Consider the following 23,999-nt stretch of genomic DNA (forward strand, 5'->3'; position numbering starts at 1 on the left):
CAGTATCATTTGTTAAATGTTCTGCTTGCAGAATGAAAAAATAAAGATCTGAGTTAGAGAATCAATTTAGAGAGATTACTTTTCAGAAATAATTAAAAATAATAATAAGCTTGTTGGTACCAAGAAACTGCATTTAGTGTATGCAGAACCTCCTGGCATGGTTAGGATATGTCCCTTTTAGAGTATTGGAGGGTTTTAGTGTGGCCTCTTTATCCTGTTGACCAGCTGCGTTTTATGTATGTTTTTGAAATTGTAAACCACAAAAAGGAACAGAAACGTTAAATCAGCATTTAAAAATATCATTCATCCTGCCCTGAATGGCTGTAGTATTTGTGTAATAGATATAAAATGGCAGGATTTACTAGAAGAAAGATCAAGAATTAAGACACTGATGCCCCATCTGTTCAGTAGCTCCCAATACTTGATGTGTACAATAATTGTGTTCTGTGGAATGAAAGGAAAATGAGATTGCAGATGTGAATGTGTTTTTTATTTTAGTTGTTGATAAATATATTCAAATGTAACTAATGTCCTTGTGTTAAATGTAGAAAATAAAACTAATTAGAGTTTTTTAAATATAATTTACAACTAAAGAATCTCTCTCAACCTAACCCGTTTCCAATTTTGATTATACAACATTCACTTAGGTATTTATTAGAGAAAATTTCGTAACCTCCATTTTAATTACATATATGAGCTTAGACACAAGTAGGGAGGAACTGAAGAGTTTTAACCCTGCGTTGGGCACAACTGATCTCACAGATTCATTGCACAGAAATTTTCAAATATCTAACAGTTAAGTATCGTGATTTATTGCTTCCATATCTTCGCCCTCTACCGTAACCTATCACCAGTCGTATTTGTGACTTAGTACAGTAAAGACATATTTCATATATGAAAATGTGTATGCAATGAACCTGTGAGATTAGTTGCGCCTGATGGAGGGTTAAAGATGAGTGATAATCACTTTTGAGTAATTTTATTTATGAAACTATAAGCTGATGCAAATCTTTGAAATGTGGACTTTCCTCCCATGAGAACTAGAGATTTGGCCCAGAAATCTTTGCTCTAGTTGAATAAGAAAATACAACATCAGGACCCATATAGTCCAGTACCAACTTAACATAAAGAATTAAGATGACAAGCGACGATATATTTACTTGTCCTATGCTTCAACTGCTTATAAAGACAGCCCGTAATTGCCTTTGAAAGATGTAAAGTGTGATTTTTGAAAACAATTGAATAGGCTTACTGTTTGTCACTACTCACATTCAGTCTTAGAATTTCAACATAAAGTAGACCCTTTTTAAATTTTATTTAAGAAGATGAGAGCATGAACTCCAAAATATCACTTCCTCCCACCATGAAAAAGATTATCTCCTATTCAGTACCTATACTATACCAGACACTGATATTTTTCTCACATAATCTTTGCAATTGTGTTGTCACACTAATGCTGTTTGCAGATAGAGAACCTAGGTTCAAAAAGAATAAGACATTTTCTCAAAGACATATAGTGTATAAATCAGTCTGGATTTTAACCCAGGCATAAATTTTGAGGCTTCAAAACACTTGTGATTATAAGGCAGTGAAGGTAAATCCCTTCCACATAGCCTGGGAAAAGCACTGTCATTAGATCCTGATGAAAATATTTCTCATCTTGAATACTTATACAGTAAAATGTGGTTCTGATGAGTGAAACAAAATTTAAATGTTTAGTATAGGGAAGCAGAGTAACTTATTGAAGAAAGTATACTTTGTAGTCAGACATTTTCTTTTTCTGGCAAGCAAGTATTTGTTGTTTGGCCACCTAACCTCTCTAAACTTCAGTTTCATTATTTGTGGTAGAGAATTAATTCATTTTACGTAGAATATTAATGAGAATGCTTGCAAAGTAGTGACTACATTAAAACATTTTTATCAATTGACAACTGTGCCTATTATTCATACAATCTTTCCAAAGTAACAGTCTGTGAAAATATATAACTTTTCCTAGAAAATTTCTTAGTCTTTCAAATTTTTAAGTGAAGTTTTGTACATGGCACCCAATTAAAGTGAGGCTTTGCAGTTGAACCAACTCACTCAGCCAAAATTTATCAAATACCAGGTTGACCGTTTGGTTTTTTTCATCATTTAGTTATAGCCTGAAGCAAGAAAGCAGTGGCCTTTGCAAGGAAAGTAAATCCATTATTTCAGAGAAATTCAACTCAGCAGGTGGTAGGACATGAGATGTAAAATACTTAAGGCTGAAGCAAGTGCAAGACTCAACCATAACCCCAAATGGGAGGGGAAATATTCTGTCTCCATCCAACTTTTTCTGAACTCTTTTGCTATTGAATACAAAGTAAATGGGATGAAAATGAAGAAATAAATAAGAGTTTAAGGAAAATTACCTGCTTTTGCTGTATCTCACTTTTTTCTGACAATTGGAGTAGGGAGAGATGAAGAAGGAAGCAGTTCGATAATGTTGGAAGGGAACATTGAAAAACAAGGCATTCATTATGGTTTCAGCAAATTCTGAAATTGGAAAGCAACTTCAATGGACAAAGAAAGGATCAGGGAAAAGTCTTGTGGAGATACATTTTTATACCATGCTTTATCTTTTATTTATTTGTGTGGAAATATTGTAGCAGGGAAGTTGATCCCATGATGAATCAAGTGAATCATATCGATGCTCTGAAATTCAAATTAAACACAAATGTCAGTTATTATTAAATTGAAAACCATACAAAATATTTTGTTTTGCAATCCTTTAATAGACCAATTTGAGTTAAGCAGTGTGTTTATATTTCTTTTAAACTATCAAAGTGGAATAAAACCAGAATTTTGAAACACTGTCTGAAAAGCAGTTTAGCTAGTCTGATAATTCTGTTCTCATCCTTCATCATTAAGCCTGTGTACCAAGTTAAAACACTATAGTTACTCTTTGGGTGACCTTGAGAGACTCCATACCTCTAGGAAAACTAGCTGTTTCAGGAATTGAACTGTCCTAAGTTACTCTGACAGCTATATGTTTAAATCGTGATTTCAGTGCCTGGAGAAATTTTTGCCAGCCTCCCAAACAAGTCAGTGAATTCAGGAGAACTGCCCTGTGGCTTTGGAAGAACATGATTGGGGAAGGTCAGTCAAGGTTCAGAAAGGCTTAAGGAGGCCCAAATACAAATCCTGTTATCAGAGCAGCTTCTATCTCCCCATAAATGCCCATGGAAGGCCCCATAAATTATGAAAAAAAAATCCATTACGAAATGTGGCTTCCTCTCATCACAGTTCCTAAAATCAATGCGCAATCTGACTCTGAACAATATGTAAGAACAAAAAAATAAAATAAAAATATCGAACGGGCTAATACCTGTCTTCATAAGAACGTGTGAGGCACTGGAAGAATGTTAAGAAGAAGAAAAAACAAAAACACTTTAGAACTAAATTTGTTCAAACCTTACAGCATCTTCTCTACTATAATACATGAGTACAGGTAGGAGAAAGTGTAAGATTTGAAATTGTAGTCGCAGATTTTCTTATTCTTCCTTTTGAAATATCATTCTTACTCTAAAGTTGCTAACATTCCTTATCTTTGGAAACATGTTGATTAAGACATAAAAGTATAGTTTTCAGAGCTCAACCCATTAAATATGGAAAAATAAATAGTTTTATAAAAATCTAAAAAAAAATGGCTTTTGAACAATATTAAGTAGTTTTGTGTTCGTGCCAGTTTTATTTGAAGAGGCCTCAGTAACCATCCTTTGTTCAGATCATTATTTCTGTCTAGCTTCCAAATCCAAATTTGAGATTTCCTCACATAACAGCATCCTCTGTTGGAGGACACACCTGCTCAAGCCTCTATTTTCACTTTGTTATGCTCATTTTCAGAGTTCATATCTGTATATATTATTGCCTTGGAGTTTCCAGAATTTATTTCATACCAAATCTTTACAAATGTAATAAATAACCTATTTAAATTATTTTTAGAACTGATTAGCTCAATTTAAATGTTCCTCTGAAAGAATAATTGTGAACAAAAACATCAAAAACAATTTTGAGAAAAAAAGTCTAGGCATAGTGACTGTTCTACCAGATATAAAAATATACATGAAGAAACTATAATAAATAAATGCAATATTTCTGGCCCAGATAGACTTGTACAGATATAAAAACAATGAAGACTCCTCCAAACAGATCCATGCATTTGTGAGAAGTTTTGTATAAAAAGGCAGTGTTCCAAATCAGTGTGAAGTAATTATTTCATACACAGAACAGGGTTATGAATCATATATTAAAAGAACAAACAAACAAACAAAAAGAACTTAAAATTACATTTGAACCTCCAACTGTAAATAATAAACTGTAAATAAGAATGGGTTCCTGGTAAAGAAAGAAACCTAAAAAAGTCTTATAAATCAACTAAATCAATATAAAAGACAATGCACAGAAAGATGGGTACAGAGAATGAAATGGCATATTTACAAGGAGACTGCTAATAGAGACATGAAAGCAGATATTCAACTGCAGTTGTGATCAAGGAAGTGCAGACTTAAACAACATAATCATGGTTATCAGGTTAAAAAAACTTTTTAAAGGATTTAATATTGTTATTTAATGTTCATCTGAGCTGTTGGTAAGAAAATTGGCAGCAATCTGTTAGTATATATCAAATGATAGATACATACAAAATTTAATTTCATAATTCTATTTCTAGGAATCCATTCATTTTGTTTTAATTTCAAGTATACAAAGCAATATAATTGTTAGACATTTACACTCCTCACTAAGTGATAATGCTCCACCTACAATCTGCTACCCATCTGACGTTGTATATAGCTGTTACAGTTCCATTGACTCTATTCCCTATGCTGCACTCCACATCCTTTGACCATATATATTAAATATAATATATATATATATATATATATCAAAAAATGTATACACATTTTAAGAAAGGAAAAATCTTAAAATTTTAATACTCAATATACACTGATAACAAAAGATGAATACAAGTCACATTTGACTTCTGAAATTATAAAAGGTGCTCAAAGTGGTTACCATCAGCATAATTTTTTTTTTAAGATTTTATTGGGGAATTGGGGGAGGGGAACAATGTTGGGGAATTGAGGAAGGATAACAGACAAGTTGCTGTACTTTTTTTCTTCAGTCTAGTTGTGGAGGACATCACTTCACTGGCCCATGTTGGTATTGTCATTGCGTTCTTTCTGGCTGAGGCAGATCAGTCGCTGGCCATTGGATGGCCACTCATGGCAGCTCACGGCAGTTCACACTGGCTGTCGGCTGCTAACGCTGGCTGCCAGCCACTCACGGCAGCTCATGGCACCCCACTGCAGCCCCACTGCAGCTTACACTGTTGCCGGCAACTCATGGAAGCCCAGCTCCAGGTCAAGCTGTTGTTCACCATCTTAGCTGTAGAGGGTGCAGCATCACTGACCCTCATGTGGGATCCGAACCGGTGCCCTGATACTTAGAGCTGGCATCCCAAGCCAACTCTTAACCAACGTGCCATTCAGCGGGCCCATCAGCATAATTTTAATTACAGCTTTTTCCTTTCTTAAAATGTAAATACATTTTTTTGGCATCGTGTGTGTGTGTGTGTGTGTGTGTATAATTATAGTTGACATTCAATACTATTCTACTTCAGCTTCAGGTGTATAGCACAGTGGTCAGGCATCTACACAGTCTATGAAGTGATCCTCTGATAAGTCCAGTACTCATCTGCTATCATATATAATCTTTACATCATTATTGACTATATTCCCCATACTGTATTTCATATCTCTGTGACTATATTGTGACTACTAATTTGTTTTCTAATCCTTTCCCTGTATCTCCCATCCTCACCCCCTCCCAACTAACACCCATCAGTTTTCTTCCTCTATGAATCTGAGTCTTTTTCTGTAAGAATCCATTCTGTAGATCTTTTAGTGCAAGTGGGGAAGGGTATATACATAATAGAGTTTTAATGTAGGATCATCTGTAAATGCCTCTACAATTAAACATATCTTAAGCATTCTAACATCAGAGAACAGTTGAATACATTTTGGAATATTCACATCATGAAACTATATGTAGTGTTTTAAAAAAATGAAGTAACTCTTCACCCATTGCCACAAAAAGGCACTTACAATGTATTCCTGCATCAAAAAACAAACATCTAAATAGTACAATCTCTATTTTGCAATATACATGTAAAATAAAATATAAACCTGAAACACCTTTTTATTTAATCCTTTCCATATAGTATGATTGAATTTTCTTTAGTGGACATGTACATCTTTTGTAAAAAAAAAAAAAATTATAAAACAGTAACAAAAAGGAAAAAAAGAAAGAATTTAATTTAGAACCCTGGATACAGAAGAAATGAATCAGGGACACTAGCATTCACTTAAAACCCCAGAAGTCTGGCTCTAGGTTTTCAGAGCCAGATTTGTTATTATAATTATCACCCAGGAAGAATTGCTGAGATTTCATTCACTTCTCTTGGAAGTTGAGGAGGACGTGGCAGCAGTGCTAGAAGCTCATACTCACTTTCTCCGTTGTCCTAATTACATAGTCATCCAGGAGTAACACTTCTTTTCAGAAATAAGACACCTAGTTCAGAATGTTAGGTGTTGCTCCAAAAAATGTGCTTTTAGATTTACTGTAAACTCAGTAACAAGTGATTGAAAAGCAGAGGCTGTCAGTCAACTGAGCAGACATGGTTGAGTATGAAAGACTCTCTGTTGCCTGCTGTAAATACCAGATCATTTTTTTGGTATCATCCGTGTGGAGACTTACAGCCACGTTTTTTGTTTGTTGGTTTCAGACAGACTTCATTTTAAATACCCTAGGGAGCATATGTTTAAGTGTGTTAGTGTCACATTGATGGGATCCACAGTTCTTTGTCTAACTCTCTGTCTATAGACGTTGGAACTCCAATAACGTAATTCTTATACCCCTGTTGTTAAGTGAATCCTCTCTTAATCCCTCATGTTGAAGGATGTTTAAGTTTTGCTCTCCATTATGTAAGTAAACAGCTCCAAATCCCCATCATACATGATCTTTTCTCTCATTTGGAAGCTTGTGTTTTTTGGCATGTTTCCCCCCCCACACATAGCCTCAGCTAGGAGAATAAGTTTTAAAACAGGGAGTACATTAAAATGTTTCTAGTTTGTTTGTTTTTACCCTTAAGAAATATACCATCATGAACAGTCAGTATTTATAGAGGCATTAACAAATGAAAAAAAAAATTAGCTAACCTTGTGTTCAAGAGAAAAGTATAATTTGCATCTTTATATGAAGAAAGACAGCAATTCTTCCATATATGAATTTGCATTGTATTTTGGGTGTCTATTTTTTATGGGTTCAAAGCACAGGTTTCGTCCAAAGGATGACAAGATGAGACTCAATCTCTGGTAAATATATGTGCAGGATTTTATTGAAACACTTCTAAATTTAAACCCTGATGATTACATTTTAGCATTGAGGCCTGGTAGATGAGGTTAGCATTTGATTTCTCACCTAGCTTAAATAGGTCTGCATTTCAGAAGAGGAGGAAAGTGAAGGTTAAGTGTGGCTCAGTCAAGTGTGGTGCCTCCAGACTCTGGTTTTAAAGAGGCGGATTTCCCTTCTGCTCTGGAGATCAAATAAGAGTAGGGGTTGGAGGTAGGGGCCAAATGTCCTGTCTTGGTTGGGCATGAAGATGACAGTGAGGTTTTATTCAAAACAAGCTCAACAAAATAAATATCCAAACCGGGGTGTAGCAGAGCAGTTTCAGGGAAGCCTGGGTCATGTTCTAGCTCAGCTAATCAGTGAGCTGAGACAAGTTACTTGACCTTTCTATACCTCTAATTATTCACCTGAAAATTAAGAATAAGAGCCACTTCATTTTTTTTTTTTTTTTTGCTATGGAGCCTAAATTTGATAAGTAAAGTCCTTAGCACTGTGCCTGGTACATGATAAATGCATAATTAACATTTTAAAAAGTGTTATATTATTTCTATCCTTATTGATATTATCATTATTATAATACATAGTATTTCTTCCTTCCAGTGAGGTTAGAAATCAGTAACCCCAAAAGAAATTTCACTGTAGGTACCATTACTGAAGAAGACCCTGATATTAAAACATTTTTATTTAATGAGTAGCCCTATGTTGCAATGACTTGTTACAAAAATGCCACACATCAAGGAGCACATGTCTCTCTGTACAATTTAGGATTTAATGGATGGATTCAAGATTCTAGAAGAAGAGATGTTCATGTATGAGCAGTTATTATAGGCTTCAGATAATCCTGTCTCGAAGATGACACTCTGTAGTCCTCCAAGTCATGGGACTCCCGATGTTAGGTCAGTCAGAATGCACAATGACTTCTCCTTGGTGCCAGGACTCATGCATAGGTAAAAATATGTTAATATTACATTTTGCAAATTGAGTATGCCCCCATCCCCTCCTCTATTCCTTTTTGAATACTAAAGTTTATGTCTCTTATTGCAGTAATCAAGCAAGACAATTATCTCTTTATATATCATCCCATATATCCATATGCCTAAGACCGAAGACCACACTGAACATTTTCAGAAACTTGACAGCAGCTCAGGTATCAGTGCCTAGGCTTCCACTGGACTAAAAATTGCTCTCCCCTAATCCTGCCCCTACAAATGTAGACGTTGCATTCCAAACCAAATGGTGACAGGCCCATTTCCAACTCCAAAGTGCTGGAGTCATGCTGATTAGGGATATTCTGATTGTTACCAACACCAATAATAATGATTCACAGAGGGACTTCTTCTCAGTGCAATTATGCTTTAACTTATCCTGCTGGGCTTAATGTTTCTAAGTGCTTCCGAGGCTAGCCAGCCCTCCAATCTCATTGGAGAGCATTACTTGACTACCTCCTCTCTGCTGTCCTTAGGGAGATACCCCCAAGCAATAAGGGAAGCACTGCAGCTCTTCAGGAGGCTGTGCTCAGGGGAGTGGGTGGAGTAGGGGATACTGGTATTAGAGCTGGGAAACCCGGGGTTTTCTTCCTCACTGATATTAGATTGTAAGCTCCCTGAGAGCCAGGAGCCCTCAGAGCAAAGAAATGGATTGAACAAGTCGTATATAAGATATAATCTAGAAGAACAAAATAGACATTGGGGTGAAGTGTGAGTAAAAGAAGGACTTATTGGGAGATAATTCACTGTTATATTCTAGCATTTCTGTCCATTTTATGAGCAGAGACAATGGTTGCTTTATTACAGATTTTTTTTTTCAATCATGTTTCTGTAGGAAACAATCTTAGCAGATGGAGATAGTGTCTCTCTTCAGAGAAAGGGTAGGTTTTCTTACAGCCTTGGAAGACGGAGATAGCATTTCTCTCTGGGGCAAAGGGTGCACATGTTTCTTCTAATAAGAGACGTGGGTTCCCCAAGTTCGGGCTTCCTTGAAGATGAACTTCAAGGAAGTTCCGTATGGAGATGTCATCTGGACATTGGCCTATGGAAATCAGGGTATGGAGCACTGATGCAAACACGATACTCATGCTGCTTGTTATGCCTTGAAAAATAAAGTCCTTTGTCTTTGACCTAGGAGCCTTATGTCTGCCAGCACCCATGAAACTGCAGCAGAATAAAGAATTACCTTGCAAGTAGGCTAAAGTATTAGACACTTCGCAGCTTTTGACAGAACGTAGAGAAATAAAGATACAGCATATAAAAGAACTCTAGAGGGGTCACAAGGTAAACACTAGCCTGGGATTCCCTTCCATCATGTTTAATAAGGGTTTACTTAGCATTCATTCATTTGTTCATGCATTGAGCAGGTTCCATGTGGCAGGGATTATTCTAGGTATCACGAGCATAGTACTGTGACTGACAGTACCCCTCCTTCTTATCACATGCCTACTCATGAACAGAGACAAATATAAATAGGTGAATAAATACATTTTTAAGTCGTAGGTGGTTATGAATGTTATAACATGAAATGAAAAGAACAGTGTAGTTAGGGGCAGCTTCTTTTACTGAAGTGGTCAGCAAAGACATTCCTAAAGTGATAACAGAGGTTGAGGTCTGCCATGTTGAATTTTGGAGAAAGAACATTTCAGGAGGACAGAGAAAAGGAGAGGGAGAGAAAGAGAATGAGAGCGTGAAAAGGAAGGAAGGAAAAAGAGAAGAGGAAAGGGAGGAAGGGAGTGAAGGGGGGGGAGAGAGAGAGAATGAGAATGAGAATGAGTAGAGACACTGAAGCTTGAACAAGAGGAATAAAAGCAGTTTTGCTGGAACATAATGAGTGAGAGGGAAAAGTGATACTGGATAAATTTAGCAATTTGTGCAGGAGCCAGATCATGTTGGAAATTATAGACTACAGTAGGCAATCACATGGGATAAAAGTTAAATTGGCTCACTTTCTTCATTTTAAAATAGACACAAAGTTTATTGATGCCATGAATATTCTGAAAATAAGGATTACTTTTGCACTGTGGAATGGCTTTCTAGAAAAAAAGGAGTGAACACTGCCTTTACCTGGAAACTTTTGGAGAACAGAACTAAGTATATATGCAACTAAGTACTACCCTTGCTATTTAAAGCCTAACACTACTATTGAAAATAATATAAGGATGAGGAAAAGGATGAAGACGGGGAGAAGGAAAAAGAAGACAACACATTATGGAGAGACTCATGTGCCAAGAACTATGCTCAGTGCTTTACATACCTTTTCTCAACTTCAATATTCTGCAAAATGTGTTGCTGCCCCTTTCAGAGATGAACATTCAGGCTCAGAGAGGTCAAGTTCTCTGCCTGAGATTCTCCATCTAGCCTGTGCCTGAGCTGGGATTTGATCCCTGCAGCTGTCTGGCTCCAGAGTCAGGGTCTTTGCAGAGCATGCGGGCTGTATTCTAGTGCAGCATCTTCACCTTGCAGATGTCTCTTTCCTCAAAAAGCAGACCGCTTTGTCTTCAGCTGATAGAGAATTGTAGTGTCCTAACACAGATTTTTAGGTTCCATCGTGGGACAAAATGATTGGTGGTTTTTATTTGCACTGTTTGCAAAGCCTGGCTCTCTACTGAAATACAACATGTAACATATTTTTCCTCCAGTGGTTGCCATAGCAGACAGCAGATGTACAATGTCTATACAATAAAATGGGCAGAAGTGCCTGAATCTATCATCTAGCCTGAGAATATAGCTGACCCCTGCTTTATTCCAGGTGCTTCTTGGAGTTGGTCCTTTGGAAGACAAATTACAAGTTTCTGGAAAATATCTGTAAAGAGAAATTCTGATTATCATCCTGGAAAACATACTTCATACTTGCCCAAAGTCAATGGGAACATAAAAGATTATCTGAACTAAAAAGGTAGGTTTTGATATAATATAATAATAGAATATCAAAACCAAGGGGATCTGAAATTCAGCCCTTGGGTAGTTAGTAACTGACATGTCACATTGGGGAAAAAAATGTCTAAAAGAGATTGTCTAGACTAGCGTTTCCCCAACTGTGTTACAAATAACGCATGTTTCGAGAAATTCTGTTTTTTGAAATTAATATTTCATAGTTTGAAAACTTCCAGCAGCATTTATTTATCCATATCATGTGTTTCTTAGTAACAGAACCATGTATAGTTTTATTTGGGGAAAGAGTATAACCATGTTAATATGTGTATTAAAACCAGGAATATATAATTAAATGTATATTTTTCCCAGCCTGTTTTTCTTTGAGGAAGCCAATCACATGTAAGTCAAATTTTGGATTGTGCTATGAGAGGAGATCTTTAGAGAGGACTCTAAGTAAGTAGGAAGGGACCCATTTTGTCACTGCCCTGTTTGACTTTTCTGCTTGGTAGCAAAGTGCGGATGGCTGGCGTTCTAGCAGTTCACAATCCTGTGACATTGGATTTTCTATTTTTAGGATAAAATCCACAAATTTAGCATAACCAAACTGTTTTGTTTCAGTCTCAGCTTATCAATAACCAGTGTTGTGGCTGGACCTGCCCTTACGGTTTTTATTATGATTGCAAGATGCCCTCAGCAATAATTGTCAGGAAACTTAAAAGACAACAAACAAACAACAACAAAAATGTTCATTCCTTACAAGTTCTGGAAACACTTGCCACCCCTGGGGCCACACAGTGAGGCCCAGGGGAGAGTGTGCACATAGGCCTGAGGTGCTGCTTTTGTTGGGGTGGAGGGTGGGGAATGATGGTTTCAAATACTCATCCTTTATGGGTGAATTTAAAACCTAGGAGTGGGAATTTATAAAAAAGGAAAACAAAAATAAGCTGATGTTTTCCAAAAACTTCAGTATCTTGATATAGCTGGACAATAAGACTGAGTTGCTGTTTTTGGTAAATATGTGGTCCTGGGATGAATTACACATTTGAAGAGGTAGACAAAGGCCATATTATGAAAGGCGTATTATGCCAGTCTAAGGAATTTGGGCATTATACTCTAGGCAGTCTGGCACTATTAAGCAGTTTTCCATGAGGAGAAATAATAAATCTGTGTTCTTGAATGACCTCTCTGGCATTAATGTGGACAATGGATAAGTGGCTAAGGTGGGGCATGAAACCAGACATGAGAAAGCCAAGTTGGAGTCTACTGGAATGGTCCAGAGCAGGTAGCAAGAGGGCACAAAGTGCTGCAGTAGTAACTTCTTTGACTAAAGACCACCAGTACTTGACCAACAGTTGTAGGAGATAAAGGAATCTTATACAAGAGAAAGCCCATGTTTGAGACAACTGATTCCATGAATTAAAATTTAAAACAAACAAGAAAACCCCAAAACTTCCCATTCTCCATTTTTTTAAAACACACAAATCACAACTATTTTCAGCTTGCTCCATGCTCAAGATAGTTATGATTTCTCTGCCACTTTGCAGACCTCTCACTATCCCAGGATGAGAGCACAGAGCCTACTCATCTCTTCATGTCCGTAGTCAAGGAGGCTTCCATTTTCCTAGGGGTCAGCATTCCTGCGATTGAGAAGATGCTGTGGCATTTAGATCTATGCACACTTGGAACAGTGTAACTGAAGCCACAGTCATTTTCACTGAAGTAGTACCATTGGTGCTAAAGAACCAATGACCACAATGAAAACCTGTCTCTGTTTCAGAAGAAATCATCATTTCCTTGGGAACATAAAATAATGACAGGGTTAGGATCTCTTATCATTTCTAAAATTAAAACAAATGTATATATCCAGCCTCACAAGTCCTTGTACCAACCTCCTACCCACCCAACTCTGAGGATGTTCAGAGCTTTTGAAAAATCCCACCTCTAAAGTATTGTGTTTACTTTGCAACCTTTTTGGAAGAGCTGTAAAAATTTCTGAATGAGATTTCTAGCTGAGGAGTTACATTTTTATCAGGGTCTTCCTCTTGAGGTGGTAAATTATCTTCTTTTTTAAAATGGTGGCTTTTGCTATCATTTATAGTCCATCCACAACGCTCATCAACTCTACCCAACCAACCATATTTCTGGGAGAAATGCATCAGTGTATGAAGAATTAGAACTCAAGTCTTCCATGATGCTTTTTACCTACCATCTATATTACTTTACAAAGACTCCTACCTCTGACTTTATTCCTTTAGGAATCTTTGTTCTTTCAAACACATGAAATGCATCACCTTATACAAGAGAATGTATCCAAGAACCAGTATTCATGAGGATTTGGGGCAGAAAGCACCACTTTATGCTTTATGGCAGAGGCTGAGTGTACAGAGTGAGGGAAACAGTAATGGCATCGCATACACAGTGCACTTAATAAATATTTTAATTAGAATATAATAAGTAGATTAGGAATTATTACATGAAAGTAGCCTACTTATAGAAAAGTGTATTTTTATTTATATTTGGACTCCATCTAGTTCCCCAGGAGAATTTGGAGTGACTGGTGCTGTGCACTACCTCTGCTCTATTATCATTATTCTGCTAAAAGTTTTATTTCTGTCCTAGACCACAAAATCAAAAGAAAAGGACAGTATTGCATAGGATAGAACTTCCTTCTTTTGCTCCAATTAAATTCATTATTTTTTTTTATTTCCATAAGAGCAATTTGTTCAATGAGACAAAAAGGCAGTAACAGATCGTTTGGGAATTAGGAAGAAAAGAGTCATGACGCTTAGTCTTTGTTTTTCACAAATGGAAATGAAACACTGAGATACAAACCATGGAACTGGACCTTTAAAACATTTATGAGACAAAACTTCTCAAAGAGTATAGGCATTTCCTCATGTCTGGAAAACATCCTGGCTACAACCCTATACAATTAGTTAGAATCAGGAAAATCACAAATATAGAGATGAATGAGTTTATGGAATGATGATTCTTAAAGAGCATTTAATCCATTGCCTGAACTTCACAACAAGGAAACAAAAGTCTCAGAGCAGCTAAGCCACTTTTCCAATGTCACACAGTAACAGAGGCTAACATGCTTTCTGAACCCCACTTCAAAATGATTACTATGTGATGTGCTCCCAGGCAGCTTATTCTAGGGTGAAAGCTCTGGGTAAGACTCTCCCTTCCACAAAGTAGACAGGTGTATTTGTGAACTAGGGCACATTGATTTTCTGAATTTTTGATAGAAGGTACATTCCTGATTGTAAAATTATATATATATATATATCTTAAAGAAACAACATTTGAACCCGTGTCAGAGATAAAAGCCTGTAAGTTCATCTGTTCAGAAATTATATGTGACATAATTCAAATCAGATTTTAAAAACTAGAGAGAACACTTTATGTAATTCTCTTAAGGAAGGCAGACATGAGAACACATTATTTTCAAATACTAAAAAAGGTCTTTATTGCATTTACTTGAGGCTCTACCAGTTAAAAGATTAAAGAATCCTCCCTGGGTCTCTAGACATACTTAGTAGCCCAGTTTTATAAGATCCCATTATATTACAGCAGGGTTCACGTGTGAGAGCTCTTGGATATGAACATTTAGCTTTAGGGAAAAAGAAGAGTCAGTGTAGCGAAGGGGAAGTATTCTCCTTTGTGGGGTTTCACCTTTAATAATTAAATTAATCAAATAGATATTTTTCACTTTTCTTCCATAAGATACATATTTAGAAACCATTCAGATATAAATTGCTCTCAGAATCAACCTAATTGGTTCTCTGGTAATTCAAGAGATAACTTCTTGATGAAGATAATGATAAGCTCTCAAGGGTATATAAGGAAATTCAATGTTTAAGAACAGTTTTACTCACATTTTTTTAAAGTTATAAATAAGAAGAAACACTTTAGAATGGAAGCCTGAGAAGGGTTCCTTAAAGGGATAGTAATGCTGACGTTCACCGTCTCTAATCTTCCAGGGAAAAGGGAGGGAAACCTCCAAAGCGCAACCTTACAAGTTGAGTCAGAACCACACTCTCACAGATAATAGTTGTAGTTTTCCCAAAATGTAAAGACTTCCCAGTTGTTCATATTCCAGTATTCCATGTGGGAGAGAAAGACCATTGGCCACCTCTTCACTTCACAAGAAATGTCTAAAATTTTCAGAGCAGAGAAGTAGGAGCCTGGCAGTCTCAGTTGGTTGCCCCATCTGCTTAATTCTTCGCTCCAGAAGCTCCATTTGTTTGGATGTTCACCTTCACACGACTCATAAGAGCAAATAGAGGGGCAAATTATGATAGACTTCATACCCCTTGACAGTCACTGATGAGGCTTGAATGTGTGACCCAGTCCTCAGCAAAGGAGCAGGCCGGTAGTTCTATCACTGTGGCTTCAACGGGGGGAAAATCCCTGTGTTTCACTAGGTATGACCATATGAGACCAAGAAACTGCTGCAGACATTATGTCCATTGACATTTAAGTTGGGTATTCAATAGATCATTCATTAGTCCAATGAATATTGAGATTCTACCATGTTTATCCCACTGTTTTAGGTGCAGGGTTTATAGACGGGACAAGAGAAACAAAAGATCCTGCCCCACCACTATCTCGACACCATTGGAGTCACATAATCATGTCAGATCTGTGATTGTTTTTCTGAAGTCATTAATTCATTTCAACACTAGTTTAATTTATGTTATTTTTAGACATTCCAGTGGCCTTGTGAAAGAGAGGAGGAACTATGCAGAGGAAATGATAACATTCAACAGAATAATAAATATATCCGCTGAAGCCTCTACTTTATGGCAAAGTACTGTTTCCTCATTCCTAGGATCTTGAGTCTAGAAGGTATGTTGTATTCCATTGTTATTACCAAGTTTATGAATAGAGTTGTTTTTTTGTGAGCCTTTTCCAGTATGTTCACAAGTACTACAATCTCGTTTGTCAGAGCTGACGGCCGTCTGGTGGTGCACGGCCTCCCCAGGTTATAAATACTGGATTCTTTCCCTCCAGCACCCAGCTCCTTGAATTTCAAAGGTCAGCACCATTCTTAATAAAAGAGTAAAGACCAAAAATCCTTTATAAATTGTTGTGGAGGCCCTCAGTTGGAACATTATTTTAAAAGTGCTTAAATTGAAACAATACAGAAGGCGGTAACCATGGTATATTGAGAAATTTCTTCCAAGTTCACTTTTTTAAACAATAATGCTTTTTATTGGCTTTAATGTATACTTTATTCTATATTATGTCTGTCATAAATATAGACTTCCATTACCACAAAGAAAAAAATATTAACCTTCTTAAGAGTGTTTGCAGTCTCACTAAGGATCAATGGTTTGCTTCCTTTTGTTTGGTCAAGTTGTGATACTTTTTGCAACTCGTATTTGACAAATTCATAACATTAATAATTGCCCTGATTTCATTCTTACTGCATAACCTGAATTCATTTTATTTTTACATGTATAGTAGTTATTCAGAATATATGTATATTTAAAGAGTAAAATGCAACTTAGAACATATTCATTGAATGGCTGTCTCAAGCCCAGTGCTACTACATGCAAGAAACATAAAACAGGGCCGGCCGAGTGGCGCGATGGTTAAGAACTGGCTTGGGACGCCAGAGGGCCCCGGTTCGGATCCCACATATGAGGGCCAGTGACACTGCCCTCTACAGCTACGATGCTGAACAACAGCTCAACCTGGAGCTTGGCTGTCCTGAGTCGCCCGCGATGGCGTAGGCTGCAGCCCCTGCTGCAGTGGGTTGCCATGGGCTACTGTATGTAACCAGCAGCTAGCCTGAGCAGCCAGCAGCTGCAGTGAGCGGCCGTCCAGAAGCCAGCGACTGATGGGCCTCACCCGGGAAGCGTGCAATGATGGTGACAACTTGGGCCCTTGAAGCAACGTCCTCCACAACTAGACTGAAGAACAAAACGACAGCAACTTGTCTGTCCCCCTTCCCCCAATTCCCCAATAAAAAAATCTTTAAAAAAAAAGAAACATAAAACAAATGCAAAGTGAACCCTCAACAGTAGAGTCATTTTGGTAATAAATAAATAGAAATTCAGTAAAATAATTCATTAATGTATTCATGAATAAGTGGTAGAGAAAATTTAGAGAAAAATATGAGTGCCTCCAATTAAGGAAGTACCAGGGATGGCTTTTAGGAGAAGATGACAGCAACTGAGGTTTTTAAGATTGAATAGGAGTTTGTCAGTCCAAAAAATAAAAGTTTCAAAGGTATATAAACATAGAAAAAAAGATCATAGAATGTGATGAATATATTTCTGCCTCAGAACGAAGTGTGTGTGTGTGTGAGATGGATGAGTGGGGTTGCTTATAAGGATGAGAGTGGAGAGGGATACAGGGGACAGATCATGAGGAACTTTAAATGCTTGAAAAGGGGGAGCTGGTAAAAAAAGTAACATTAGAGGGAGAATCACATGGTCATGGAAAAATATTAAATAAAATCATAGCAATTGAATAGTATTCTGAAATAAAATGTATCTTAACAATTAAAATATTTAAATGATTGTTACACACGCAGTATTTTGTTTATGAAATTATGTCTAGTTGGATGTTCCATTCAGATCAGCTTGCCATCGGTAGGGTAGGGCCCCATTCTGTGAGGTCAGCCACTCATGCTGCTGCAGAGGGCAGAGGCCTGGACAGAGAGGGAGGGAGATATATCATTCGGCATTCAGAGACCCAGAATGCTATCTGTCATCAACTTCACCGTCACCATGTTTCTACTGCCACACAAAGTACTCTCTTTCCCCGTCCTGCACAACCCTCCAAAGGCAGCAGCACGTGGGGCGTATGCAGTTGTCTTTCACGCATGCGCACTTTGCCCATTCCGGACTCATTCTCCCCTCTGTTCAAAAATTCAGGTCAGACCATGTCACTCCTTTAACTTAAAACCTTCAGTGGCTTCCTACTGCACTTAGAATAAAACCTGAATTTCTTTACATAACCAACAGGACCATGTAAAACCTAGAGCTTGCCTGCATTTCCAGTGTCACTTCAAACACTCTCATTGTCACTCACTAATTTCCAACCACGTTGGCTTTGTTCAGTTTCTAGAATAATCTATGCTCTTTCCTGACATATGGGCCTTTAAACTCACTGATGCTTTTGTACATGATGTCCTTTCTATTAGCAGAGCGACTCCTTTGTATACTTCATATTATAGATTAAATGCCACGAGGCTCAGAAAGGCAGTTCCATATGGTTCAAAGTAACATTATATCATGCTGCTCTCCATGACCATGGTGACATTAACTGTGGGAAGCAAGATAGAAACAGTTGGCACAATGGGATGCCCACAGGGTTTAGACTCAAATCTGTAGTTAAAATTTCAGTGTAAAACTTACAAGCTGTGAGTGTTTGGGTAAGTTCCTTAAAATCCTCTTAGCTCCCTCCATTCTGTTTTGCATTCACAGATTCATTCATTCGTTCAGGCACTGTTCTAGGCACTGAGAATTAAGTGGTGACCAAGACAATGCCTCAGCACCTGTGAAATTTTGATTGATAATGGGGGATACAAAATATAAATATATGTTAATGTCACGGAGTGACGAGTGGTATGACTTGAGTGGCACCTCTTTTCCACAGTTGATTAAGATATCTTTCTTAGGAAATGGCATTTTTTCACTTTACATTTTTGTGTGAAGTGAAATTAATGACAGAAAGTAGATACTGAGAGCATCCTACAATGGTGCTGTTCGGGAATTAAGTGAAGTGTAAGGTATGTAGCATAGTGCATGAAACCTAGTCATTATTCAGTAAGTGACAGTTTCCTTTCCTTCTGCTCCCATCTCCAGTCATACTCCCTGGGAATGAGATAATATTGTGCGGGTGTTGGCTAGCACTGTTTTTTCTGGCAAACTCATGCTCTCACATGCTCAGTATGCATCTAAATGTGGCAAGTTGTAAGTCTCACTGAAATATACTAAGGAGCAAAGGTGTTTCTTTTCAAATGTTTGACCACATTTCTAATAGCGTCTTGGTTGGTAGTTCTACAATTAGAATTCTCCAGTAAATGTAATGTGAACAGGGGAGAGGGGTTTAATTCAAACCCATTTTAGTGTGAGTCTATGATCCATCATTTCCTAGCTGTGTGACCTTTGTTTAAATCACCTCTTTTTGAGATGGAAGTTTCTCATCTATAAGATGACAATAGAATTTTAATCATAAAGTGACATTTAGTGTGCTGACAATGTCATGATCATGTATTGAGCATGTTCCATGTGCTAATACGTATTCTGCACAACCGTCTCCTGGTACATGTGTATTTTTATTGTTCCCATTTTATAGATGAGGAAGCTGATGTACAGACAAGTCACCTGACCAAAGTCACGTCACTGGTGAGTGTAAGAAACAATATGTGCAACTTGCATACATTTAATATGAGTGAAAAAATAACATTTGTTTTTATAAGCTATCGAGGTTTTGGTGTTGTTTATTACCACACGGCTGCTGTGTTGTTGGAGCTTTTAATATACTCATGCATTATGACACTAATGAAGGAGCTATGGTATAAGCATTTCTCAAATGTATTTTATTCAACGTATTTACTATAACAATTACTATTTATAGACAATGTTTTGAGAACTTCATAACTATTAACTTATTTAATTTTTATGTCAGCACAATGAGATAAGCCCCATTTACTATGGCACTTATGGACTAGGGTACTATGAGGTAATGTTTCCACTAACCAGCTAATAATACTGAGGCACAGGTAGGAAAATCAACCTGCCCAAGGTCACTCAGCTATTATGTGGCAGAACCAGGCTTGTAGACTAAAGAATGTGAGAATGTGCTCCTCTGCTCTGATACCTTCCGTACACCTGATGCTATGCTCCATAAATCTCAGACCAATTCCTTGCAGACTCCATGTGGCTAATTCCTGAACGTTGGGCAGACACATGCTGATCTTCAGCAGAGAAGGATCTCAGACAGTGACCGTCTTTCCAGAGGACTCCCATGAGCTCTGTAAGTACCCGCTCGGTGCTCCATCAATTCTTCCCTTGAGTACAGAGGGTGTTATATATAGTATTTCTCTTCTTCTTCAGCCAGGGTCTTTGCTATGTCTTCCCGTCTATCCAGTTTATTAGGTGTTATTGTCGTCAAAGCATTTGTATGACTAAAATTTTGAATGGCGCTACGTTATGTTTTTTCATACCATAAACACAGTTCTCAACTCTTGTTCCTGAAAAATACAAACCCAGTTGCCCCCTTCATCTGCAGCAGCACATACTGTCTGTTTCTGAGATCAGAAAGGAGAATATTCTTGCCTGGAGTCAGTGATAATCTCTAAAGGAGAGCCATTATTCACATGATTTCCATTCTTGTGGCTCTGTTCTCCACGCTGTATCACTGTGTAAATAAAAAAATGAGAGACAACAAAAATATCTTTGCCATATGGACACGGGTAACCATTAAGAAGCAAGCTGGAGCTGGATTCAGAGGCAAGTGGGTGACAGTGAAGGCCGAGCACAGGTATGTGTGGTAAAAGCAAGCCGTGTGTGTGCGCCGTTGCACATTGTGCCTCGTCTGCAGTGTCGGAGCTCAGAGATACTGTTGGATGCGTAATGAGGCAGGTTTATAATTGACATGGTGGCTGGAAAGAAAAACTGGCAGTAGGAATGGGCAGTATTTGTACTGAGCTGGTGGAATTTTCCCCTAAAATCCCTGGGCCTGTAGAACATAAGCATTGAACTCCCTCAATGTGAGCAGATGTAAATTCAGGATTCAATGGCCATGTAGCTGACCGCTTCAGAACGTGGACCTTTTTTTCTTTGTTGTGATTGAAAAGATTATTTAAATGACTTAATTTAAAATTTAAAAAATGATTTAATTTTATGAGTTTTTAAAAATGTTTATTGTAAGTAAATAGTATTTATATAAAATAATTTTCCCCCAATAGAGCCACCGTGTGGGGAGGAAAGTGGGGGTGAAATCAGAAGTGGAACACCCATTGATGCCTTAGTTTTTCTAATTTATGCTCACCCGAGAAAAAGTTTCTAACTCTATTTTTGTCACACTTAAAGGATTTAAAGAAATTCCTAGTTTTTGTCTTCTTCTTTCCTGTTTTAAATGTTTTCAGTTAATGACTGAAACTGAGTAAATTGCACTATAATTTCTTTTGTACCCTTTTAAAACATGAGGAAAAATTTCTCTTTTGTTAATGGGAAAATATTTTGAAAGCAATATCCTCTAAGTAAAAATATACCTTGAAAAAATGAAATTTTGAGAGATTTAAGGAACTAATGCCAAATCTATGGTAAATTGTTCAATTTGAAATTAATGCAGCCTGCTTAAATTTAAAATAATTGTCTAAATATGGAATTATAATATTTTACAAATTTAGACAAGTATCCTTGGTTATTGTTTCTAGTGAGTCCCTGCTATTTGTACTTCACTAAAATAAATCTAAGTCATATGCAGTTATATTTATCTGTTGTTAAAAATGTCTTGTATTAATAGCATTCACTCAACATATTTGTATAGATTCCTATTATGTTTAAGTCAGTGTGTTAGATGCTGGTTATTATCAGTAAAAAAGCAGCTAAAAATCTCTGCCAACACGAAGCCTTCATCCTAGTGGAGGGAGAGCAAATAACCAATACGAAAAGTACATAATTTGTTAGGAGGTGTTAAGTGCTAGAGATAAAAATAAAAAAATAGAAAAGGGAAGGGGGCTAAGAGGTATAGATATGGAGGTGCCATTTTAAATAGAATGACCATAGAAGACCTCACCGAGCAGGTGATACCTGAGCAACATCTTGAAGGAAGTGAGGGAAAAAGTCTGGTGGTGGTTGGAGGAAGTACTCCACAGAAGGAACGGCAACGTTCTGACACAGCTCCTCGTGTGTCAGAGATGCCAGGCTGGCTGGTGAGGAGTAAATGACTTTAAAAATAATTTTAAAGAGTATTTACAAATAAGAAGAAAGTCTTTCTCTGAAAATTCTCACACATTGCATAAATATAAAATGAATCAGGCGTCTGTCTATCCCCAACTTTTAAATCAGAATACCACAGTTACAGAGACTAGTTACTTTCTAATTACAACCACCAATTAAGAAGCAGAGCTGGGATTAAGCCTACAGAACCTATGTTNAAAAAATGAAATTTTGAGAGATTTAAGGAACTAATGCCAAATCTATGGTAAATTGTTCAATTTGAAATTAATGCAGCCTGCTTAAATTTAAAATAATTGTCTAAATATGGAATTATAATATTTTACAAATTTAGACAAGTATCCTTGGTTATTGTTTCTAGTGAGTCCCTGCTATTTGTACTTCACTAAAATAAATCTAAGTCATATGCAGTTATATTTATCTGTTGTTAAAAATGTCTTGTATTAATAGCATTCACTCAACATATTTGTATAGATTCCTATTATGTTTAAGTCAGTGTGTTAGATGCTGGTTATTATCAGTAAAAAAGCAGCTAAAAATCTCTGCCAACACGAAGCCTTCATCCTAGTGGAGGGAGAGCAAATAACCAATACAAAAAGTACATAATTTGTTAGGAGGTGTTAAGTGCTAGAGATAAAAATAAAAAAATAGAAAAGGGAAGGGGGCTAAGAGGTATAGATATGGAGGTGCCATTTTAAATAGAATGACCATAGAAGACCTCACCGAGCAGGTGATACCTGAGCAACATCTTGAAGGAAGTGAGGGAAAAAGTCTGGTGGTGGTTGGAGGAAGTACTCCACAGAAGGAACGGCAACGTTCTGACACAGCTCCTCGTGTGTCAGAGATGCCAGGCTGGCTGGTGAGGAGTAAATGACTTTAAAAATAATTTTAAAGAGTATTTACAAATAAGAAGAAAGTCTTTCTCTGAAAATTCTCACACATTGCATAAATATAAAATGAATCAGGCGTCTGTCTATCCCCAACTTTTAAATCAGAATACCACAGTTACAGAGACTAGTTCCTTTCTAATTACAACCACCAATTAAGAAGCAGAGCTGGGATTAAGCCCACAGAACCTATGTTCAAGACAAAGACTTTAAACGAGATTAATGACCAGCAAGTTTTTTTTGTTCGTTTGTTTTTTACTTTAACTTTTCTCTCCCTCCCCGATACTGCATAAAATAATGTGTCTCTGTATTAACCTACATAGACACTAGCCACAGAAATCCTATTTGATTCCATATTTTTTCTTGACACTGCTCCAAAGATAGTATCCCCACTTGAAAAATAAAGCAGACCATTATGATGCTATCCATAGAACACAAGCAAGCAGAAAGCCCATTAGTCTGAGTTGCCCAGATAACTTCCCCAGCTCATTGCCTCAGCGTTTTTCTTTGCGCACTATAAAACTGAACAAAGCTAGACCTCCGTGCCTTCTCTCTGCCTCTTCTCCTTGTAACAGCGCTATAACGATGAACCACTTATGTATGTGTAATCCAAGTTAGCAGACATACCTGAAGTGACCACCAGATCACCTCTTCTATTAAGACCAGAGTGCAAGCTAACGCCCTTTCTCACTAACTCTGGCCTGCACACCCCTCTCACTTTTTCCTTATTTCCTTCTAGCTGTGATCTCTCAGGCAGGTCCTCTAAACCTGTTGTCTGAAAAATTTATTCAGAATGAAATGATGAAGAAGAGCTTCAAATAGTTTATTTCCTAAGAATATACAATTTAACAAAAGGTGAAAGGCTCAAGGCGAGATCCAAAATTCCTTGG

General features: G+C 37.2%; 1 long non-coding RNA gene across 1 annotated transcript; it reads left to right on the forward strand.

The window, feature by feature from the left end:
* Window positions 1-11,206: 11,206 nt before the first annotated feature.
* Window positions 11,207-20,269, forward strand: LOC109394213 (uncharacterized). Its single transcript, XR_002126414.1, has 4 exons — window positions 11,207-11,319; window positions 16,007-16,148; window positions 19,614-19,663; window positions 20,191-20,269. It is a non-coding gene; the product is annotated as an uncharacterized LOC109394213 (long non-coding RNA).
* The last annotated feature ends 3,730 nt before the right edge of the window (window positions 20,270-23,999 follow it).

This window comes from Hipposideros armiger, unplaced genomic scaffold, assembly GCF_001890085.2.
Source record: "Hipposideros armiger isolate ML-2016 unplaced genomic scaffold, ASM189008v1 scaffold_416, whole genome shotgun sequence".
NCBI lineage: Eukaryota > Metazoa > Chordata > Mammalia > Chiroptera > Hipposideridae > Hipposideros > Hipposideros armiger.